Genomic DNA, 6217 nt, shown 5'->3' with positions numbered 1-6217 from the left:
CGGCCACCTCAATGGGAGCGCTGCAGAGACACACATTCACACACACAGGATTAGGAACGGTAAAGAGTGTAATAGAGGACCATGCACTTCAGGTTCTCGGGAAAGTAACTGAGAAAAACAACTCAACCAACGGATTATTTGGAGATGGCAAGCGTGGTGGAATAGAATAATTGGTTTAGGGAGCGAGGAGGCAGTGTGAGGGTTAAGCACACACACAGTATCAGTAATTGGTTGTTTCCAAAAGACTAGAGATCATATGTAAAAAAAAATTCAGGTGGATTATGGGGAGCTCCTCAATATAGGTCAAACGAGGAGGGGAAAACATGCTTTTTTTTTTTTTACAAGGTAATAAGTTCAAGGCCAAGAAACAAAAACGGGAATAAAAAGGCCCGCTAAAATCGATGTTAGACTAATGGAAATTTTTCTCTCACACTCAGACTCCCAGCGGAGGTCATATAATACCACTGCGGACAGGAGTGACTGTTCCACTTTTCTTCCACCTAGGAACACAGGAAACCCCGAATTTTGCCCACAACTAAAAAATAAAAGAAGAAGAATTTATAATGCTTCATCCATTCTAATGATACTAGTTGTGTGTGTGTGTGTGTGTGTGTGTGTGTGTGTGTGTGTGTGTGTGTGTGTGTGTGTGTGTGTGTGTGTGTGTGTGTGTGTGTGTGTGTGTGTGTCTTTCAGAGATGCTTATCTTTGAACTTAGCGGCGAGCCTTGTCATCTAGTCCTGCCGAGCAAATATAAGAGTGCAGTAACCGCGTACTGGCGTTTTGCATGCGGTAATATATATCAACAATAAGTCTGGGTTGCCTCCTTTAACCGGAGATTGACTGACTTAGTAATACATATGAACACCTGTTATCTAAGATGGATTTCCTGAGGATCTGGTTCTGACGATGTGTTCTGAGAGGCGGGCAGCGGCCAGTGTTGGCGCAGCCTCCAGCCCTGAACAAACCAGCATTTGGAGTATTTATTGACCGATAAATTTGGAGCGCAATGAAAATAAAGAAGGAAAATAATATGCTGAGAGCTCTTCTTGCAGTGACGTGCGTGAGTGAGTGTGCATACAGTATATGTTTGTTACCCTCAATCAGATAGTTTCTAATTGGCGCTGACACACACCGAGGCAGCGCTCAACTGGAATCATTTTCTCGATATGTTACGAGCCCAACACCTGCGCGCGGCGGGGCCATGCTGTTGTGAAGAAGTTGGCGCACGGAGAGCAGGGACCCCGCTCCTTGTGGTCAGTGTTACCGGCGGGCGAGATCCTAATGAGACTGCTTCCCGTCGTGTTTTGCCGTAATTACTGGGCGGGACACCGCATGCGACCCACGGTATTGACACAGCCGTCGACCACAACGCGTCAGTCGCCGCAAACCAGCCGCTCGGCCGCCGCTCAGCTTCTTGGCGACTGTGTGATAAGGCGCCTCTTGTTTACCTGCTTACCTAGTACCAAATATTTCATTGCAGTAGATGTATGCGAGAGTGTATCTCAGGCTGTGTTTCGTGATGGAGAGTAACCTGGGCAAGAGACAAAAGGGCATGATCAATTTGATACCCTGTAACTCCATGGTATACAAGATTTTCTATCAATATCCGAACGCTTGGTTACTCCGATCCCATGATGAGTTTGGTCTCCTGTATTAACTACGAACAGCAAAGAGCCGCAAGGAACCGCACCTAGCGTCAACCTGTCGCTGATGGTCACAACACAAAGCATACTGCGCTGAGCTGTATACATATTATGGCACAGACACTAAAACATCTAACGTGGGAGATATACACACAAGCACACGTACACACACACACACACACACACACACACACACACACACACACACACACACACACACACACACACACACACACACGTCGTCCATCAGCCTAAATACAATGCGATGCTCGAAAAGTACCCAAGTTAATACTAATTTCCGGGATGAACAAACACGGCACTGAGCGTAACAACAGGTGGGGGTGATGGATGCTGCCCCCCCCCCACCACCACCACCCCGTCCCCCCCAGTGACCCTCCTACCCTCCTTCACACCCTCTCTCTCCACCCTTCCCCCATCCCTTCACACCACCCATCACGCCTTTCCATATCCCTTCCTCCCCTCTCTTCCTTTTTTTCCACCCTGCCATTCACACCCTTCCCTTTTCCATTCTTTTTCCTCTTCCTCACTCCTCTTCCACCCCTCCACCCCGCTCTTCACATCCCTCTGTATCCTTTTCCCCGTCCCTCTTTTCCAACCTGCCTCCACTTATCAAACCTCCCTTTCACACTTTTATCCCTTTCCCCTCCCCCTCCCTACTCTTCTCTGCCCCTTCCTTACCCATCCACCCATCCTGCACACCCTCCCCAGTTTTACCCCTTCCTCCTCACCTCATCCTATTCTTCCCCATCTAGCCCTTCATTCCTTCCTTCACCCTATCCCACCCCCATCTTCCCCACTTTACCCCACCTGCCCCCCACTTTCCCAACCTGTACCTTTCCCCACCTTTCCTTCACCCTACCCCGAGACAACCTTCCCTTTCACCCCACCGTCTTCCTCTTATTCCACCCCACCTTTCTCCAGTCCACTTCAAACTCCCTCCACACTAAGCCGCTTCCTCAAAATCTCCACCTCATCCCACCATCACCCACGCCTGCCACTGCCATATAAGAAGTGGAAGAATATAAAAGCACATTACCTTCCTATACGTGAATCTATCTATAGCCCTTCCTTCAGAGTGTCCGTCGCCCATCGGTCACTCACTACATGACTTCCTAGCTTGTCTCACTCATCCATCACTCTATTAACCATGTTTTTCCCTGACTTTGTTAAATCTATTCATATCAAAACTAAACAAATCATTACGTCCGTCTTAGCTTTCTTATCAACAGAAGTTTCTTGACATCGCCCTTATTACAGCCCTCCGCCCATTTATAAACTTTAATCAAGTCTCCTCGAGCACTGTGCTTTTTAGAGAATTAATTTTTATACGTTTAAACCTTATCCTCATATGGTAAGTTTCATACCCCCCCGAATCATTTCTCCCATCCTCCCCTTCACAGACTCAAACAAGGTGATGCCCATTCCATAGTACGGAGACCAAAACTGCACTTCATAAATGAATTGAGATCTAACTAATGCTAAATGTATCGAATTTATCTTCATCACTTAGGCGCTTATACTGTTGAAGCTTCTTGAATGAAGCACACTATTCTATTTGAGCGATTCCTTGCTTGAATGCCCTGGTTTCTTGGATGGAGTTCACTAAGAAGCCTAAATCCCGCTATGACCTATACCTACTGAGGGGAGTGTCGTTCAGGGAATAATCATTTTAGGGGTTATTTCTTCCTACACTCAAAATTCTACACTTCCTGACATTTACCACCATCTATATTTATTAACTATAAAGGAAGCAACTCAAAGTCAAAAACAAATAACAAAAAAAGCCTCCCGAAAAAGAGAGTATAATGAGTGTCCGCTTCACTGCCGAATCTTACAACCAATCAAGTCTCGCACCGAAAATAGGAAAAAAAAAAACAGCGAACACTGTCATATTAATGTTGATGAGAACTAATATGACGTTTAAAAACATAACTAAAACTTGCTCCCGCCAGGGCTCGAACCTGGGACCTTCTGCGTGTAAAGCAGACGTGATAACCACTACACTACGAGAGCATGTAAAGTAGCGCGTGGCTATGGGGATTTATGTGACACAAATACACACAGACAGACGGAGACATGCATACATACAGACATATATACAGACAGACAGACAGACAGACAGACAGACAGATGACAGACACAAACTTATCACACACACACACACACACACACACACACACACACACACACACACACACACACACACATACACACAAACATAACCTGCTGGTGAAATAGGAAGGAACAAAGGAGATCATTACAGGTCTTCCCATTCTCCCTCTCTCTCTCTCTCCTTCTCTCCTCCATGATCCAGACGCTTCCCACGCAAGCTGAAATATTGATTAGACTTTTTTTGTGTGTATGTGTGTGTGTGCGTGTGTGTGTGATTTTAGGTGAGGGTAAAATTATATAAAGTGTATTGTAGTAAGTATGTGATGATGATTTGAATGATATAAATTCTAATATACAAATTCATCATAATTACACACACACACACACACACACACACACACACACACACACACACACTACCTAGAAACCACTCCAACCTAAGACGAATATATTTTTATTATAAAAACGTACTATCTTCAGGTATGTGGGGGCCTCATATGAATACCTACATCCCTACAGACAGACGCTATACACTGAAGTTGTATCACACATGCCTATAAAAACAGGCAACACATACCCACCACATACCTGCAACGATACACCAATATTACTTATCAATACAAACTAAGCCATGAATTTCGGGCAAGAGATAATTATTACTACACATGAATAGAGAAACGTGGATCGATATTATCTTTCCTCTGTCCTTTATTTTCTTTAAGCTTTTCTGACACTGAATTTCATCTCTACGACATCGAAACTGGAAACTAGACGAGCATGACAGTAAATTATATGAAAGTGGAAAGTAGCAGAGCATCAAGACCAAATGAATAATGAAACTGGAAAATATATAGAAGCGCGTCAGGAGAGAAAATAATGCAACTTCAATCTAGAGAGGCGCGTCAGAACAGGAGATGATGGAATTGGTAACTAGAAGCGCATCAGAACTAAAAAAAAAGATGTAAACGTTTAGTAGAGCTTTGTCTTTTGCGGTTTATGATATAGACTGATGGTGATGATGATTGTGATGTCTTTGATAATACGTCTTTAATACCGATCTTCTTTAGCTACTGTATTTTTTTCCTTTTTCGTGGCGATAGAAGAACCGTCACTCTTATTTCTTTTCTTACATCACCGTCGCATGAAACAATAACATAATGAAGCATGTTTTGGGAGCGGTTTTTATTTTTATTTTTATACAGCAAAGGAGTCAGTTCAAGGGCATAAAAAAAGGAAACAATAATGAAAAAAAAAAGCCCGCTACTCACTGATCCTAATGTTCCTAATGTTCCTAAGGTGTATGTATTTATAGATCATTTTCAGGCATATATTTTAGCTTTGGTTTCTCTCTTTGACCGTCTGGGATGGAATCGGTCGGTAAGTGAAACGACGCGCCTCCTGCCGTATGCTTCCCGTTAGTTAGTTAGTTTATTCATAGTGGCATAACCAGCGTCACTTTCCTTTCTCACACATAAATCACATCAAAATATAATTATAATAATTTCACGGAGTAGCCTCAACACCACACATTCTCCTGTTGACATCCTCACACCCTCCCTTTCAGACTCACTCCCTCTCCCTTTATTCACTCCCCTATCTTCCCTTTCTCTTCCTTTCCCTCCTCCTGCTTCTCTCCCTCCCCCTTCTCCTCCTCCCCACATATAACACATAATCTCTCCCTCCTGCCCCCTGTCGCCCCTTCCTCCCTCCCACAGCCTTCCCGCCCCTCTTCCCTTCCCTCTAAGTCTCTTTCATCCTCCCTCTTGACTTTGTTTCAATATTTTGGGTTTAGTGGTCAGGGGGAGGAACGCGACTCCACAGGTGGCTGGAGGGGCGGAGGGAGGCGCGGAAGGGGAGGAAACGAGTAGCGAGAGACGGAGAGGAAAGAAGAGAGGAAGCGGGAAGCGAGGGAGAGAGAGGCAGAGACAGAGGGAGAGAGAGGGAGAGAGAGGGGAAGTGTGAGGGAAACAAGGAAGGACTATAGAGCGAAGATGAGAGATACCAGAAGGGAACCAAAAGGGGAAAGACGGAGATGGGGAAGATGAGGAGGGAAGTGAGGGAGGAGGACAAGAGAGGCAGGAGGAGAGGCAAAGGGGAGAAAGAGGGGAGGGTTGCCGATCTCTCCTGCACACGGGGCGGAGGAAGGGAACGGGGAGGGAAAGGGTGTCAGGGAAGGAGATAACAGCGCCGTCGGAAAGGTGGTTATGGAACGGAAGCGGAGGGAGGAGACGAGGATCGATAAATTGTTTTGATAGACAACAAAGAAGATTATAAAGAAGGGGATAATTAGCTATGAGAGAGAGAGAGAGAGAGAGAGAGAGAGAGAGAGAGAGAGAGAGAGAGAGAGAGAGAGAGAGAGAGAGAGAGAGAGAGAGAGAGAGAGAGAGAGAGAGAGAGAGAGAGAGAGAGAGAGAGAGAGACAGACAGACAGACAGACAGAG

At 45.3% G+C, this 6217-nt stretch overlaps 1 non-coding gene across 1 annotated transcript; it reads right to left on the bottom strand.

Annotated features, from left to right (window-relative positions):
* Window positions 1-3604: 3604 nt before the first annotated feature.
* On the bottom strand, window positions 3605-3677 carry Trnav-uac (transfer RNA valine (anticodon UAC)). The gene has a single exon. It is a non-coding gene; the product is annotated as a tRNA-Val (tRNA).
* Window positions 3678-6217: the final 2540 nt, after the last annotated feature.

The sequence above is a fragment of the Eriocheir sinensis genome, chromosome 15 (genome assembly GCF_024679095.1).
Source record: "Eriocheir sinensis breed Jianghai 21 chromosome 15, ASM2467909v1, whole genome shotgun sequence".
NCBI classification, from domain to species: Eukaryota; Metazoa; Arthropoda; class Malacostraca; order Decapoda; family Varunidae; genus Eriocheir; species Eriocheir sinensis.
This window is presented reverse-complemented; position numbering and strand designations above follow the sequence as displayed.